Source organism: Bufo bufo, chromosome 2, assembly GCF_905171765.1.
Source record: "Bufo bufo chromosome 2, aBufBuf1.1, whole genome shotgun sequence".
NCBI classification, from domain to species: domain Eukaryota; kingdom Metazoa; phylum Chordata; class Amphibia; order Anura; family Bufonidae; genus Bufo; species Bufo bufo.
Genome location: NC_053390.1, coordinates 792437456 through 792456083, shown reverse-complemented (window position 1 = coordinate 792456083; position 18628 = coordinate 792437456).

Below are 18628 nucleotides of genomic sequence, written 5' to 3'. Positions count from 1 at the left end.
GTCTACCTGTAATATCAGAGTAATGGGAGCAGACACGTGGTGATGGTGGAGCTCGTCCTTACAGTGAGCAGCACTCAGGTATTGCTTCTCATGGGAATATCCACCTGCTTCATGTAGTCCATGTTAATGATTAATCTACTACTGGTTGATGGATGAAGACTTTGTGTCCTGGAAATAGTCCTCCTGATAATATGTTTATGTAGAACTATCTGTGACAATGGGATTAACTCGGATTAACCAAACTTTCATCAGGATTTTACATTCATATATCCAGTTATGTAGTAAACCATTAAATTTATGGGGCAGTTTATCTATCTATCTATCTATCTATCTATCTATCTATCTATCTATCTATCTATTATCTATTATCTATCTATCTATCTATCTATTATCTATCTATTATCTATCTATCTATCTATCTATTATCTATCTATCTATCTATCTATTATCTATCTATTATCTATCTATTATCTATCTCTATCTATCTATCTATCTATCTCTATCTATTATCTATCTATTATCTATCTATCTATCTATCTATTATCTATCTATTATCTATTATCTATCTATCTATCTATTATCTATCTATCTATCTATTATCTATCTATCTATCTATCGAATATCTCATATCTATCTATTATCTCTCTATCTATCTATCTATTATCTATCTCATATCTATCTATCTATCTATCTCCTATATCTATCTATCTCCTATCTATATCTATATCTGTCTATCTATCTATCTATCTATCTATCTATCTATCTCATATCTATCTATCTATCTATCTATCTATCTATCTATAAACAAAAAAATTCCACGGCATATCCAGGGCGTAAAATGAGAATGGTTTCCTTCCTAAAAGGAAGCCATTCTGATTTTACGCCCTGGATATGCCGTGGAATTTTTTTTGTTTATTGATTATTTTGAAGGTGGTTTACCTCCACAGCTGCTGGCACTCTATATCTACATTTTGAAACTGCTGTGCTGCCCAGTGTAATTATCTATCTATCTATCTATCTCCAAGCTATCTATCTATCTGCAATAGAGCCACCGGATGTATGCACACTGACACCAAAAATGCAACGGCTGGGTCAGGTGTAGGAGATAGTCTATAGTTTTGTTCGTGACACAAATTGCAGCGTGCGCAGGGTACAGTCACAGGGCCCTTTAAGGTGTTGTAACTCACGCACCAGGTTAGGAATGCCAGAGTGGTGTAATGTCTCTGGGTGGTAATGGCAATAGTGTTAACGGTGTCTCCTACCTGGGTACGGCTGGACTCCTGGATCCTGGCTCACTTGCAATAAATTGAGTGTGGTGCTAGTAGGAGTAAAAGAGGGATTTTCAGCAGTAATTGAGATCCTGACCTTTGGTAAAGTTCAAACTTGTCTTTACTAGTTGCAGTTTTCATCCAAGTGAGATACAGCATTAGTCTTTGGTACCAGCAGGTATTGGCAATGTGTGGCAGGAAATTATCTTATGCTGTATCATGTGCCTGGAGCTTTTGCAGGAAAAACACGTCTGCTTAGTAGCTCTGTAATGTGGCAGGAATTTATCTTCTGCACTGACTATCTTTTGCTGTCTTGGGGACTGACTAGCTGAGGAGGAATATGGCTTCTCCTGGGGTCTCTGGACGGTAGTCACAGCTATCTTCACAGGGTATGCTTCTTCCTGGAGTTCTGGAGTTGTCTGCTTGCTTTCTTCCAGCTGAGGCTGCAAGGCTCAGGCTGGGGATAATGATCAATTGTCTCAGCCGAGACAAGATCCTGGCTTTGGGTCCCTATATCTGGGAGCTCCTACACGCACAGACTTCCCCTAGCAGGGGTGGCTGGCACACTAATTTAACTTCCTTTCCTCCCCATGAGGCAGGATGTGGGCGAGCCCACTTCTGCTCACAGAGGGGGGGCTAAACTGGAATGTACTATTCCAGCCTAGAAACACTAAACTGTAGCTTAAGTCCTTGCTGAACACATTGCTGCCACCTGCTGGTGAACATTGAAATTACAGCAATATGTATTTAACAAGGCTTTGAATGCACATTTGTGAGAATATGATGTAAAATTACATTAGATGACAAGGTAAATACACTTAACAGGTGGTAGCGGGGTAAAAGAGTTTTGTAACACAACCCTGGGGTGTTACATATCTATCTATCTATCTATCTTCTATCTATCTACGATCTACCTATAAATTTCATATCTATATATGTATTATCTTTCTATCTAATAAATTCAAATCAGCTTTATTGGCAGGACTAAATAAATATTAGCATTACCAAAGCAAGTTGGAAATAAATGAGATGGGGTGGGGGATGGAGACACATCCAGGGTGGGGGTATATGAGTCCATGGCGTATCACTGTCAGTCTGTGGCAGGCACTGACATATTTTGCTGCTATGGCCACTGTGTTCTCCTCTTCCCCCAGCAGTATGGAGAGTTTCTCTTCCTCCTCCATAGATGTGAAGTCTGGGCAGAGATCAGACAGTCTCCTGAAGAGTGTCTCTCACTGCTGAGCATTTGGGGCACCGCAGAAGGAAATGAGCCTCATCCTCCACAGCCTCCTGGTCGCACTGCTGGCACAGTTTGCTCCCCCTGGGCTTGTAGTTCTGTCAGTGCCACCCGGATTTGATGAGCATTCTGTGGGCACTCAGTCTGTAGCGGCTCAGGATCTGTCAGTCTCAGGTTGGGGAGTTTCTTCTGATATAGGGCCAGTTTGTACTCCCTGTGTAGGCTCTGGTATACTGTCAGCTTCTGTGATGTTCTTATGTTTTTCCTCCAGATACTGATATTTTACTCTTTGCTCTTGTGTATTGTCTTCTAGATTCCCCCTTTGTCAGGCTGTACTGGCTGGTAGCTTGGTCAGGCTGGGTTTGGGTGACTTGTTCCAGTTGTTTTTCTGGGGTTCTTGGTGCAACAAGGCTTTGTGGTGGTAGAAGCTGGGACTACTGCTATGTAGATGAGCTCTGAATGACAGCGCTATCTATCTATCCATCTATCGCTATCTATCTATCTATCTATCTACAGTCAGGTCCATAAATATTGGGACATCGACACAATTCTAACATTTTTGGCTCTATACACCACCACAATGGATTTGAAATGAAAAGAAGATGTGCTTTACCTGCAGACTGTCAGCTTTAATTTGAGGGTATTTACATCCAAATCAGATGAACGGTGTAGGAATTACAACAGTTTGCATATGTGCCTCCCACTTGTTAAGTGACCAAAAGTAATGGGACAATTGGCTTCTCAGCTGTTCCATGGCCAGGTGTGTGTTATTCCCTCATTATCCCAATTACAATGAGCAGATAAAAGGTCCAGAGTTAATTTCAAGTGTGCTATTTGTATTTGGAATCTGTTGCTGTCAACTCTCAAGATGAGATCCAAAGAGCTGTCACTATCAGTGAAGCAAGCCATCATTAGGCTGAAAAAACAAAACAAACCCTTCAGAGAGATAGCAAAACATTAGGTGTGGCCAAAACAACTGTTTAGAACATTCTTAAAAAGAAGGAACGCACCGGTGAGCTCAGCAACACCAACAGACCCAGAAGACCACGGAAAACAACTGTGGTGGATGACCGAAGAATTTTTTCCCTGGTGAAGAAAACACCCTTCACAACAGTTGGCCAGATCAAGAACACTCTCCAAGAAGTAGGTGTATGTGTGTCAAAGTCAACAATCAAGAGAAGACTTCACCAGAGTGAATACAGAGGGTTCACCACAAGATGTAAACCATTGTTGAGCCTCAAAAACAGGAAGGCCCGATTAGAGTTTGCCTAACGACATCTAAAAAAGCCTTCACAGTTCTGGAACAACATCCTATGGACAGATGAGACCAAGATCAACTTGTACCAGAGTGATGGGAAGAGAAGAGTATGGAGAAGGAAAGGAACTGCTCTTGATCCTAAGCATACCACCTCATCAGTGAAGCATGGTGGTGGTAGTGTCATGGCGTGGGCATGTATGGCTGCCAATGGAACTGGTTCTCTTGTATTTATTGATGATGTGACTGCTGACAAAAGCAGCAGGATGAATTCTGAAGTGTTTCGGGCAATATTATCTGCTCATATTCAGCCAAATGCTTCAGAACTCATTGGACGGCGCTTCACAGTGCAGATGGACAATGACCCAAAGCATACTGCAAAACCAACCAAAGAGTTTTTTAAGGGAAAGAAGTGGAATGTTATGCAATGGCCAAGTCACTCACCTGCCCTGAATGCGATTGAGCATGCATTTCACTTGCTGAAGACAAAACTGACGGGAAAATGCCCCAAGAACAAGCAGGAACTGAAGACAGTTCCAGTAGAGGCCTGGCAGAACATCACCAGGGATGAAACCCAGCATCTGGTGATGTCTATGCATTCCAGACTTCAGGCTGTAAGTGACTGCAAAGGATTTGCAACCAAGTATTAAAAAGTGAAAGTTTGATTTATGATCATTATTCTGTCCCATTACTTTTGGTTCCTTAACAAGTAGGAGGCACAGATGGAAACTGTTGTAATTTCTGCACCGTTCACCTGATTTGGATGTAAATAACCTAAATTAAAGCTGACAGTCTGCAGTTAGAGCACATCTTGTTTGTTTCATTTCAAATCCATTGTGGTGGTGTATAGAGCAAAAAATGTTAGAATTGTGTCAATGTCCCAATATTTATGGACCTGACTGTATCTATCTATCTATTTCATATCTATTGATCTATCTAAAGATCCATCTACCTATGTACAGATGTAGCCTGTGTTATATTGACACCAGGTGAAGCAGGATGGTAAATTTAACCCCTTAAGGATCCAGGTCGAGAATGCTCGTCCTAAATGGCCGGTACTTTGTGCCCCAGGACGAGCATTCTTGTCCTGTGGTCCTTCCTGTCCCCCATATGCGGTGTCGCGATCAGCAGCACGTATCCGGCTGTTACTGACAGCCGGATCCCAGATGCATCCATCATCAGCATCGGTGATAACGCCGATGCCGGTGGATTAACCCTTTATATGCCGCGGTCAGCGCTGACCTCGGCATATGGGAGGTTTGTGCTCCCTCTCCTCATCCATCGGGTCCCCGCCACCGCAGAGCAGGTTGCCATGGCAGTCCCAAGCCATTCAAAGGCCTTGAGGCCCGGCATGTACGTAGGCCTATGAGAGCCAGCCCCCGGGCTGGGTCTCATAGGCAAACTATCAGTGTATTACACTGTGTAATACACTGATAGTCAATGCAGTACAATACAGATGTATTGTGCTGCATTGAAACAGGGATCAGACCCTGTAATGTTGAAGTCCCATAGTGGGACAAAAATGAAAAATAATAAAAGTGAAAAGAAGTGTTTTTAACAATAAAAAAAAAAAGTTTCAATAAAAAAAGCCCCTTTTTCATAAAAAGAGACATAAAAAAATTGTAAAAAAAATAGAAGAAATAACTAAAACACAGTCATATTAGGAATAGGCGTAACAACCTGCTCTATAAAAATATCACATGATTCACCCGGTCTGGTCAACACCGTAAAATAAAATCGGTGCAAAAAAAAAAGCCATTTTTTGTCACCTTTGATCACAAAAAGCGTAACACCAAGTGATCAAAAAGTCATATGTACCCAAAAATAATACCAATCAAACCGTCATTTCATCCGGCAAAAAATGAGACTGTAAGACAATAACCTAAAAATAAAAAAGGTATTGCTGCGTTCGTAACAACCTGCTCTATAAAAAGATCACGAGCTGGTAAACACTGTAAAATAAAATAAAATAAAAACCGTGACAAAAAATACATTTTTGTCACCATAATCACAAAAGGTGTAATACCAAACGATCAAAAAGTATTATGTACTCCAAAATAGTACCAATCAAACCGTCACCTCATGCCGCAAAAACGGAGCCCCTACATAAGATAATTGCCCGAAAAAATTAAAATAATATGGCTTTCAGAAAAAGGAGACACAAAAACATGATTTATTTCAAAAATTCTTTATGTAAAACTGAAACAAGAAAAATAAAAGTAGACATATTTGGTATTGTCTTGTCCATAACAACCTGCTCTATAAAAACAGCACATGATCTAACCTGTCAGGTGAAGACTAAAAAACTAAAAATAAAAACTGCCAGAACTGCCATTTTTTGGTTACCTTGCCTCACAAAAAGAGTAATATAGAGCAATCAAAAGTCATATATACCACAAAATAATACCAATAAAAGTGTCAACTTATCCTATAATTTCCAAAATGGGGTCACTTTTTTGAGTTTCTACTCTAGGGGTACATCAGGGGGTCTTTAAATGTGACATGGCAACTTAAAATGATCCCAGTGAAATCTGCCCTCCAAAATCCATATGGCGCTCCTTTCCTTCTGCGCCATGCCGTGTGCATATTACGACCACATGTGGGGTATTTCTGTAAACTTCAGAACCCGGGTAATAAATATTGAGTTTTATTTGGCTGTTGACCCTTGATTTGTTACAGGGGGGAAAAAAAGAATTAAAAGGGAAAATCTGCAAAAAAAGTGAAATTTAAAAATGTCATCTTTTTTCTTTAATTCTTGTGGAACACCTAAAGGGTAAACAAAGTTTGTAAAATTAGTTTTGAATAACTTGAGGGGTGTAGTTTCTACTAAGTAAGACCCACAAAGTGACTTTAGAATTGAAGTGGTCCTTAAAAAAGTGGGTTTCGAAAATTTGCTTCTAAAATTCTAAGCCTTATGAGATCCTAAAAAATAAAATGACATATACAAAATGATGCAAACATGAAAGTGGACATATGGGAAATGTAAAGTAATAACTCTTTTATGATGTATCACTATCTGCCTCAAAAGCAGATAAATTCACATTTGGAAAATTGCAAATTTTTCAAAATTTTCGGTAAATTAGGGATTTTTTAATAAACCAAGGTGAATTATGTCGACTAAAATTTTTCACTATCGTGAAGTACAATGTGTTGTGAAAAAACAGTCTCAGAATGGCCTTGATAAGTAAAAGCGTTCCGAAGTTATTACCACATAAAGTGACACATGTCAAGTTTCCAAAAAACGGCCTGGTCCTTAAGGTGAAAAATGGCAAGGTCCTTAAGGGGTTAATGCAATTTGTTAAGCTTGTCAAAATAATGGTGACTACATCATAGCCATCCATCCATCTATTGGCTTCAGAATTGCAGTGGAAATACCGTACTGTAATAGGACATCCACACGGGCAACTTTTCTGCTGTGGATTTCACTGCGGATCCGGAGCAAAGTCTGCAAAGAACTTATGGCAAAAACTGTGGATTTTGCTGCAAATTTGTAGCGGATTTCATTCTGTGTATTGCACACATGGATAAAAGATATAAGAGATCACATCACACCTTATCACGTGTAGGCGGCATCTTGTAATGAGAACTTCAGCTGGATCATCAGCAGCACGCAAGTATGCAAAACACATCCACGCTGAAATGTATGGTTTTCGTTTGTTTTTTAAAAACAACGCCCCCTACCTTCCTTTCTATCCTAAATTGTAATGATGAGATTGCCATATTGGGTATTTAAATTTATTAGTTGTCTAGAAATTTTGGAGGAGTTCGATATCAGGCTGTAAAGTTTTAAACTTGAGAACGATGTAAGAATAATGGTGCAGATTTAATAAGCACATTTTGGCATAAATTGCACCAAAAATTGGCATATATGGCATGAACAAGATTTATTATGTTTTCCCGACACTTTCTTTGTTTTGAAAAGTGTCTAGAGAAGGGTCGTGGCTATAAGGGGAATATGCGCTAGAATTGTGTCATGAAATACTGGCCTAAAGTGAGCCATGCAAGAGTGGTGCAAGGAAGAGAATCGTGTCTAATATGTCTAGCAAAATGCACCACTATAATAATAATAATAATAATGAAGCTGTCTAAATTTAAGACAGTAATATTTTTATTGGGAACCTTTAAGTAATACGCGCCTCTGTATGCCTATTCAGACCACACATTGGGGGCGTCCGTCAGAGGCATACATCAGTAGTATTTCCAGATGTATATCTCTGATGGACATTGCAAACACAGTGTCTAAGGCAGGGGCGCACAGCCTTTTCTGGTTCGGGGCCACATTGTCAGCCTGAACCAATTCCAAGGGCCGAAAATAAAACTTAAAGGGGTATTACCAACTGAAATACTATATTTATGGCATATTGAACACACAGTATATATCATAAATCTCTAGTTGCACTTCTAGTACTACCATGTAATGGGAGATTACATGAAAGATACATGTGAGCAGCCACAAGACATAGACATACATGTCTGTTACCTGTTGGTTGGGGGGGGCCACACAGAATGCTATCAAGGACCACATGTGGCCCCTGGACTGCAAATTGTGAACCCATGGTCTAAGGCATACTTGCTAACTCTTCTGGAATGTCCATGAAGCTCCTGGAGAAAGAGGAGACCTCTCGGACGCCCACAAGAATTGGTTCCTGGCACCTCCCAAAGAGCAGCACTAACCGCTAACGCGTTTTGCAGTTGGCTTCTTCAGGGGCATGCCTTCTTCAGAGGCGAAACGCGTTGGAGTTTTTTTTTTGCATGCGGTTTGCATTCATTTTACTTTCTTACCACATGATGTACTTTGTATTGATAAGACGAGCTTTGTAGGTATAGGTTATAGACTCGGCATCTACTACTGCCGATTCTTTTTATATGATTAAATAATTGATCATTTTGTTTTATACCAATAACCTTTCTTGGTATAACACTTATTACTGAGACCGCGCTGTGATTTATCTTCCTGGATGTTGTATCCCTATTTTATATATCGTTTAGATACTTGATCTCCCTAATTTTTTGTATTATTAATAAAGTTTATTTTATGTATAAATAGTTAGTGCATTATTTATAGGTCAAGAACTTTAGAATGCTCACATTATAGAGACCTTTAGTATAAAACTAGAATGCTTACACTGCAGATAACTCTAGAATGATCACATGAAACAGAAATGCTCACACTACAAGAACTCTAGAATACTTACACAAACCTAGAATTGTCGCACTGTAGAGACCTTTAGTATGTTCATAGAAAACTAGAATGCTAACACTACAAAGAACTCTAGAATTCTCACATAAAACTAGAATTCTCACACTATAGGGAACTCTGGAATGCTTACACAGACCTAGAACTCTCACGCTATAAAGAATATTAAAAGGTTCACATAAAACTAGAATTCTCACACTACAGACAACTCTAGAATGCTCACCTAAAACTAGAATGTTTGCACTATATAGAACTCTAGAATTGTTGCATGAAACAAGAATGCTCACATGGCAAAAACTTTAGAATGCCCATACTACAGAGAACCCTAGAATGCTCACTTGAAACAAGAATGCTTCCACTACCAAGAACTCTAGAATGCTCATGTTGTACAAACAAATAGAATTCTCACATCGTTCAAAACATTTGAGTCTGTATCTTCTACAGACTATTAGAATGCTCATTAAATTCATTTCAGACCATGCAGTCGTTAGTCATTGCTTGTTTGTTATTGGGGGTTAGTTGGTAATGCTGTATCAGTACCTACTGTAGTATGCATTTCTGTTCCCAACATACCATAACTGAAAAAAAGCAAATTGTTGACTTTAACGTTCTACATTATGATTTTAGATTGCATCTGACTCCCACTTGTAGCTACAAACATTATAATATCTGGACAGCTACAGTCCACAAGAATGATTGTTCTATGCTGGGCATGCAGAAGTTGTTAGGAGTCAATACCTTGTTCCAGGCAATCATCGATGCATTTTAGAACTTCTGTCTTTCTTCTGTAGCATTTATGTTTTTCTCATTATCCATGAGTATACGAGCAGATATTGATTTCCATACAAGCTTGCAACGGAGGATACATTATAATTATACTACAGTTATGTCCATCCGCTTGGCTTGAGATAGCCTTAGATGAGTGGCGCCTTACTCTGTGGTGTAAGCTGAGTTTTATTCTTTCGTCTGTTTTTTTTAAAGCTAGCCATCTTGCACCACTCATCTCTGGATATTCAGGTCCAAAAGGAAAGATAAGGAAGGATACATCTGTACTTCAAAGGATCACAACAGTTAAAAAAATAGATGTCATATAATTTAGTTATAGCAGTGGCATACTTAGAAGAGAGGGAGCACAAAGCGGTGTTTGTGCAGTGAGCCCCTGAGGAGCCAGAGCAGAGGGTGGGAGTGGTAGGGGACCTGTGTCACGGTGTACTCCCTCAGGCTGTAGCTCCCTGGGGTCGGTGCAATGAAGGAGGAGCACCCTATATTCCCTCCGGCATTCACTGTAGCTAGGGCTCCTGCCTGATGGTAATTTGGGGTGCCCTTGTTGTTAAATGTCTGTGTAGGTTCAAGGCAGGGCTTGAAAATGATTCAATCACCAGCGTGTGGTGTAAGCAGCAGATTGAACTTAACAAAAGTCTCTCTTTACCATGCAGAAAATAGGAGTTATAGTACATCCAGCAATTATCTGTACACAGTGAACATTCTTTGCAGATGTCCAAGCATCAGCTAATCAGATGTTAGCAGCAATGGTTCTCTGATTACCTTTCTCTTGTTACAGTCTCTAGTATTGGGATCTCTGGATAGCAACTGAAATATGTCACAATGTCCACAAATCGCAGGACGGCATACAGTTCCAATAATACGACTATCCAAATCGTACCCGAAGTATGCCAGGTGTCTTACCTTGTTATCCCTCCACTGCAGCAGGGCCTGACAATGCTGTACACTCCTCACCTAGCTAACTAAAATGTTGTAGCCCTTGACTCCACCAATCCTGGGTGCATCTGGTGTCTTAACTTGTTCCCCCAATGCAATGCAGCAGCAAAGTCTGTAATGTTCTATGCTGTTACCTTGCTGAGGCCCCATTCACACAACCATATTGTTGTTCCACATCTGATCCACATTTTTTAAAGATTGGATTGCGGACACATTTATTTCAAAGGAGATGCTGTCCGCATCCATATGTCTCGGAGTTGCCCAAAGAGTACCAGCCACAGTACCATACCTCCCAACCATCCCGGATCCGGCGGGACAGTCCCGGATTTCAGTGGCTGTCCTGCAGTCCCCATACGGGGGAGGTATGTCCCACTCTCAGACAGCTGTCCCTGCTTCAGCAATAAAGCAGAGAGCAGTCAGTTCCCTGCTCCATCATTCCTACCCTTCTGGCACTCCGCGCTGCCAGTCTGTGCAGGGGGCGGGCCCGGCCGGCAGTCAGCCTCTGCTCCTCCTCCTCACAATCCTATGCATATTACTGCAAGGGGCCACAATCCCATGCATATTACTGCAAGGGGGCACAATCCTGGGCATATTACTTTGAGTGGTTACATTCCTGGGCATATTACCATGAGGGGGCACATATCTGGGCATCATTTCTGTGAGGGGGCACATATCAGGACGTAACTACTGTGAGGGGTCACATATCTGGGCATTTTACTGTGAGGGGGTACATAACTGGGCATATTACTGTGAGGGGGCCCCTAGGCGTAACTATAGGCGCAACTACAGTTGCGACCGGGCCCCTAAGCCAAGGGGGCCCAGAGGGACGTACAGAGCGCACTCTGACCTGATGCTGCAGGAGGTCAGGTGACTGCAGCGCGGGCCCTGAGAAGAAAAGACAGCCAGGACAGGGAGAGTGGCGGCAGGAGAGGTAAGTTACTTTATTATTTTACAGTCTGATCTGAGGTCTGATATGGATGTCTAATGGGGGTCTGGAGAGGTCTAATTGGGGTCTGGAGTTGTCTATGGGGGGGTCTGGAGGTCTGACTGGGGGATCTGGAGATCTGACTTGGGGGTCTGGAGGTCTGACTTGGGGGTTTGGAGGTCTGACTGGGGGGGTCAGTAGGTCTGACTGGGGGGATCTGGAGGTCTGACTGAGGGTATAGAGTGGTCTAATTGGGGTCTGAAGGTCTGACTGGGGGTCTGGATGACTGTCTTGGGAGTCTGGAGGTCTGACTGGGGGGTCTGGAGGTCTTACTGGGGGTCTGGAGAGGTCTAATGGGGGTCTGGAGGTCTAATGGGGGTCAGATATGGGGGTCTGGAGGTCTAGTGGGAGTCTGGATCTCTAATGGGGGTCTGGAGTTCTGATATGGTGGTCTGGTATGAGGTCTGATATGTGGGTCTGGAGGTCTTGTCTGGAGGTCTGATATGGGGGTCTGGAGGTCTAATGGGGGTTTTATCTGAGGTCTGATATTGGGTCGGGGTCTTACATGGAGGTCTAATGGGGGTCTGATCTGAGGTCTAAAACTGGGGTCTTATAAGGGGTAGTCTGACATAGAGGTCTAAAGGGGGTTTGGTCTGAGATGGGAGGATCTCATTTAGGGTTTTATATGGGGGTCTGATCTGAAAGGAAGGTGGGATTTTTTTGTACTAGCGCACAATATAAAGGTGTGTTTTTGTACTGACGCACTGTGTGTGGTACCAGTATTTTCAGGTGGACTGTTTCTGCAGGAAAATATTGGGGAGCACAGTGGACACAGTATTGGGGGTGGCAGGATGGGGTGTTGAGAAGGTGAGGAGGAGGATGGAAAAGTAGGAAAGTAAGATCTCTGTTTGCTAAACTCTGCAGAGACGAGGCACATCTGAGGAAATCACCATGGTGGTCTGGTCTAACAAGAGAAGAAGAGGAAAGAGAATATCTACATCAGAGAGGAGACGCCACTGGATGTAAGAGGTACATATGTGGCGCTGTGTGACCCTGAATGTTCTGTAGCACTGTATGGAATGTTTTCCAAGTATGTCTTTAAAGGGGTTGTCTGCTTTTTTTTTGTATGAGCTCTGCATTCTCTGCTCTGTTTACCTGCTCATCACTGCAAATAATATGACGAGCAGGTACACAGAGCAGAGAAAGCAGCTCTCATATGAGCGCTGCCCTCTCTTTAAACAGCTGATCGCTGGGGGTGCCGGAGGACCCCGGCCGATCTAATATTGATGACCTATTCTGAGGATCCTATTCTGAGCAGTCCGTTCCGCGATTCCTAAGATGACCCCCGCAGACGACATCGAAACCTACCTGGCGATGTACGAGAAAGTGGCCATCAGGGAAAAGCTACCCCATGACCAGTGGGCTGAGGTCGTCACTCCATTCCTGGCATCCGATTCCCAGCGGGTGTATTTTGACTTGCCGGACGATCAAGCGGCCGACTACCAAAAAGTAAAGGAAAAGTAAACGGTGAGATTTTGGCAAGACTGGGGGTGAATGTGTTGGTCCGGGCCCAGCGGGTACATCAGTGGGGGTTTAAGCCAGCTAAGCCTGCGAGGACCCAGTATTATGACTTACTCCACCTCTTGCAAAAGTGGCTACAGCCTGATGTGCTGAGTCCCCCGGCTATGCTGGATAGACAATTAGCCGATATGTTCTGGAGGGCTTTCCCATACCCTCTCCAGCACTGGATCGGTCAGGTGTCTCCTGACAATGCCCTTGAGATGGTGGACCTGGTGGAACGCTATGAAGCTACCAGGAATCTAAAGGAGGGTTCTGTCGGGAGGGTGGTCGGCAAACCCCGTAAATCTCCACCCCAGGCCCAGAGATTTGAGCCAATAAAACCTGCTCGAGATGTACCCATGGCGGACTTGACTCCATAGTCTGCTGGCAGTGTCAGGAGCCTGACCATGTAAGGGCTGACTGTCCCCATAGTTGAGCCCATGGACACTAACTATGGCTACCGTCAGTCGCTATATGCCAGGAGGCTGTGTGCAACAGGTACCCCAGAGTCTCTAGATCACTTGTGCCAGGTGAAAGTGGGAGACACTCCGACGGAGGCTCTGCTGGACTCAGGGAGTCTGGTGACCCTAGTAAGGGCTACCCTGGTGCGGTCCACTGAGTATACTGGCCAGAAAGTCGGGGTGATGTGCATCCACGGAGACTTAAAAGACTACCCCACCGCGCTGGTGTCTCTAACCACTGTGGCCGGTAGATGGACCCATGAGGTGGCTGTCGCCACAAATCTACATTATGAACTCATAATAGGCAGAGACTTCCCGGGCTTCCCGGCACTGTGGCCTGCTATGAGAGTGGCCCGGCTCAGGGGGGATACCAGAAACCTGGGAACCTGAGACCGAAGGGGCAACGGTAGGGGAGACAACCCCAATGAATGTAATGGTGGGAGATGCAGAGGACTCGCCGCCGGGGCCTGAGCTGGCTGACCTTAATGTCTCTGGGGATAATTTTGGTACTGCACAACACGGAGACCCAACCCTATCCCGCGCCTGGGAAAATATGTTAATAGTAGATGGTGAACCACAACAACCTGGGGCAGAGTCAGTGTTTCCCCGTTCATCAAGATATGTTGTATCGGGTAAACCAACTATGGGGTGAGCCTATTGAACAGTTGGTGGTCCCCAAGGCTTATCGCAAGCTTGTGTTAGATCTAGCCCACCAACACGTTCTCGGGGGTCACCTGGGGCTGCAGAAAACGTAGGATCATATTCTACAGCGGTTTTACTGGCCCAGCATAATCAAAGAAGTGAAAGAGTTTTGTTTCTTGCCCAACCTGCCAGATAACTAGCCCCCAGCAACATTTCCGTAGTCGCCTAGTACCTCTCCCGATTATCGAAGTACCGTTTGACCGAATAGCTATGGACCTCATAGGCCCAGTACCGAAGTCCGCCAGACGGCATCTTAGTCATTCTAGACTATGCCACTCGGTACCCGGAGGCGGTGCCACTGCAACATACCTCGGCCAAACTCATAGCTAAGGTGTTAATGGAGATGTTTTCTCGAGTAGGACCACCTAAAGAGGTTCTGACCAACCAAGGGACCCCTTTTATATCCAAGGTGATGAGGGAACTCTGTAAGTTGCCTCACATAAAACCACTATGGACGTCCGTTTACGATCCGCAAACGGACGGTCTGGTAGAACGGTTTAACCAAACATTAAAAAATATGTTGAAAAAGGTAGTGTCTAAAGATGGGAAGGACTGGGACCTCCTTCTGCCCTATCTCATGTTCGCAGTGCGAAAGGTACCCCAGGCCTCTACTGGGTTCTCGCCCTTCGAACTGCTTTATGGCAGACACCCTCCTGGTCTCTTGGACGTGGCCAAAGAGGCGTGGGAACAACAACCCACTCCACATAAAAGTGTCATTGAGTACATTACCCAGATGCAAGATCGGATAGAGACAGTGTTGCCTCTTGTTAGGGAGCATATTGAGGCAGCTCAGCGAGCCCAAAGTCGGGTCTATAATCGGCAGGCTCGGGTCCTGATCTTTAACCCGGGTGATCGGGTTTTGGTTCTGGTGCCGACCGTGGACAGTAAGTTCCTGGCTAGGTGGCAGGGGCCCTACGAGGTACTCGAGAAAATTGGAGATGTAAACTACAAGGTACACCAGCCAGGGGGCGGCGAAAGCCAAAGCAGGTTTATCATGTGAATTTACTCAAATTGTGGAAAGATAGGGAAACCTGTACAGAAGACAGCCCGCGGCCGGGTTTTCTAGGAGAAGAGGTATCGGCCCCTCTGTCTGATGCAAGAGAGGCGGCTGCCACAGTAAAAAATTACTGACAGCCTCTCGTCTAAACAGACTCAGGAGGCCAGAGAGTTCGTTAGTCGGAACACGGATGTGTTCTCGGACCTCCCTGGACGCACTTCCATAATCCAGCATGACATTGTCACTGAGCCTCAGGCAAAAGTCTGATTAAAACCATACCGGGTACCCGAGGCTCAGTGACAAGCCATATCGGAGGAGGAGCAGCTAATGTTGCAGCTAGACGTCATTGAGGAGTCAAAAAGTGAGTGGGCCAGTCCTATAGTATTGATACCCAAGCTGGACGGGACGTTGCGGTTTTGTAACGACTTTCGAAAACTTAACGAGGTTTCCAAATTCAATGCGTATCCCATGCCCTGGCTGGATGAGCTCATTGAGAGGTTAGGACAAGCTCGGTATTTTTCTGTTTTGGACCTCACAAAAGGGTACTGGCAGGTGCCTTTAACCAAGGCTGCCAAAGAGAAAACTGCCTTCATCACGCCTGAGGGGCTGTATCAATATAAGGTCTTACCCTTTGGTCTGCATGGCGCCCCCGCCACTTTTCAGCGACTAGTTGACATTGTGCTTCGTCCACATGGTCGGTACGCTTAGGCTTACCTGGACGATATTCTCATCCACAGTACCGACTGGGAAAGTCACCTACCCAAAGTGCAGGCTGTAGTGGACTCCCTTCGGAAAGCTGGCCTAACCGCTAACCCAAAAAAATGTGCGATAGGGTTAGAAGAGACTAAGTACCTGGGGTATGTAATTGGGCATGGAGTCATCAAACCCCAAGTGAACAAAATAGAGGCGATACGGAATTGGCCATGACCTGTCACCATTAGGCAAATAAAGTAATTCCTGGGAATGGTGGGCTTTTACATGAGGTTTGTTCCCCACTTTGCTACTCTAGCCGCGCCTTGACAGGGCTCTTGAAGGGACGAAAATCAGTGATGGTTCGCTGGGATAATCAGCGGAAGAGGCTTTTGCCCCTTTGAAGTCGGCCCTGTGTGGGTCACCGGTTTTGGTGACGCCCGACTTCAAGAGGGAGTTTGTGGTACAAACGGATACCTCCTAAGTAGGCCTCGGTGCTGTATTGTCTCAGGAAGTCAACGGGAAGGAGCATCCCTTTGTCTTCCTAAGCCGCAAGCTCACCCCAGCCTAAACTTGGTACAGTATAGTGGAGAGAGAGTGCCTGTCTATCAAGTGGGCACTCGAGTCTCTCCGCTACTATTCGTTGGGGAGAAAGTTCCGCCTGGTGACCGACCACTCCCCTCTCAAGTGGATAAGCCAGGCCAAAGACAGGAATGCCCGGGTCACCAGATGGTTTTTGTCTCTGCAGAACTTTAAGTTCTCGGTAAAACACAGAGCAGGCCGGTTGCAGGGAAACGCGGATGCCCTGTCCCGGGTGCATTGTCTGGCGTGTGTCCACCTCCTCAGGGTTGAACAAAGGGGGGGGGGAGTATGTGACACAGTGAGGGGTTGTGTCTGGCAAGGCAGGTATCTTCCTCCCAGCATGTGCCAGGTGAGGACAAATACCGGACCGGAGTTTAAGTGCCGGTCCGGGTTTTGGCAGCACCTGGCTGTTCTTAAATAGGCAGCTGGACTCAGCAGAGATGTCTCTGTTTTTGGGATCTGAGGCTTTGTACCGTGCTGGAGGGCTGAGAGCCGCATGCTGGAGAAACAGGCCCCCATAGGGTACTTTCACACTAGCATTTTTCTTTTCTGGCACTGAGTTCCGTCAAAAGGGCTCAATGCCGGAAAAGAACTAATCAGGTATATCCCCATGCATTCTGAATGGAGAGTAATCCGTTCAGGATGCATAAGGATGTCTTCAGTTCAGTCATTTTGACTGATCAGGCAAAAGATAAAGCCTGCTGTGGACTACTGGAGGCAGAACTGCCAGCAAGGTGACTTGTGTTATATGAACTTTTCATTGTGTGTGAATTAACACCAAGACTGCAAAGTTAAGTGCTGTTTTGTGCAATTGCCTCAAGTGTGAATAAACATTGATGTTTTGAGTTAAGAACTTGTATTTTGCCTCTGTACTGCGCCCGCTTACCCTATCTACCAGAGCCAAACCCCACAGGGTGCACATATCTGGCTATAACTACTGTGAGGGGGCACATATCTGGTCACCGCTACTGTGAGGGAGCACATATCTGGCCATAACTACTTTGAGGGGGCACATATCTGGTCATCGCTACTGTGAGGGGGCACATATCTGGCCATAACTACTGTGAGGGGGCACCTATCTGGCCATAACTACTGTGAGGGGGCACCTATCTGGCCATAACTACTGTGAGGGGGCACCTATCTGGGCATAACTACTATGAGGGGGCACATATCTGGTCATTGCTACTTTGAGTGGGCATATATCTGGGCATAATCTGTGAAGAGGGCACAATGTGGACATAAATACTGTGTGGTGGCATAAAGGGGGAATAATTACTATGTGGGGGCATTTAGGGGACTGGGTGGGATTAGGTGTTTAGTTATGTTTAGGGCGGAGTTAGAGGTGTGGCCTAGTGCAGGAAAAATTCACCGTGGCGCACTTCGTGCACCGCACATGGTGTCCCTCTTCCTTTTTTTCAGAAGTCGAGAAGTATGCAGTACTCTCAGATAATATTCATGCCAAAGAACCCCACCATAAGTTTCTTGAAAAAGAGGCCCCCCTGCCCCTGGTTTGCCACAGGGTGCAGGTTACACATCTCTGGTCTAGCATCTAACACCCTTTCAATGTATACTGTAATAGGATTCCACTGCACTGGGTTACATTGGCTCCTGGCAGGAGCAATCTCACCTCCTTAGATTGTAAGCTCACATGTACAGGATCTTCTTTCCTTTTGTCTCGCTGTTTGTTAACTTTCATTTATTCCCTATTGTCTGTCATTTTGACCTGATTGTAAATCACTAAGGAATGTGTTGATGCTGTAAATAAAGGATAAAGGGGTTGTTGAGGGCTGTAATATTAATGATCTATCATTAGTATGAGTGGCGATCCGACTCCCCACCGATCAACTTATTGAACAGCGGCAATGTAAATAGGAGCAGAAGTGCAGTACCACTCATGGCCACTACTCAGTGTTGTGAGCCGTACTGTTCCTGTGACTGTTCTAGAGTGTATCACCCCTTTCAAGCAGCTGATTGGTGGGCATGCTGGTAGTCAGAACCTCCACCCCACCCCTTTCCAGATCTGATATTGATGACT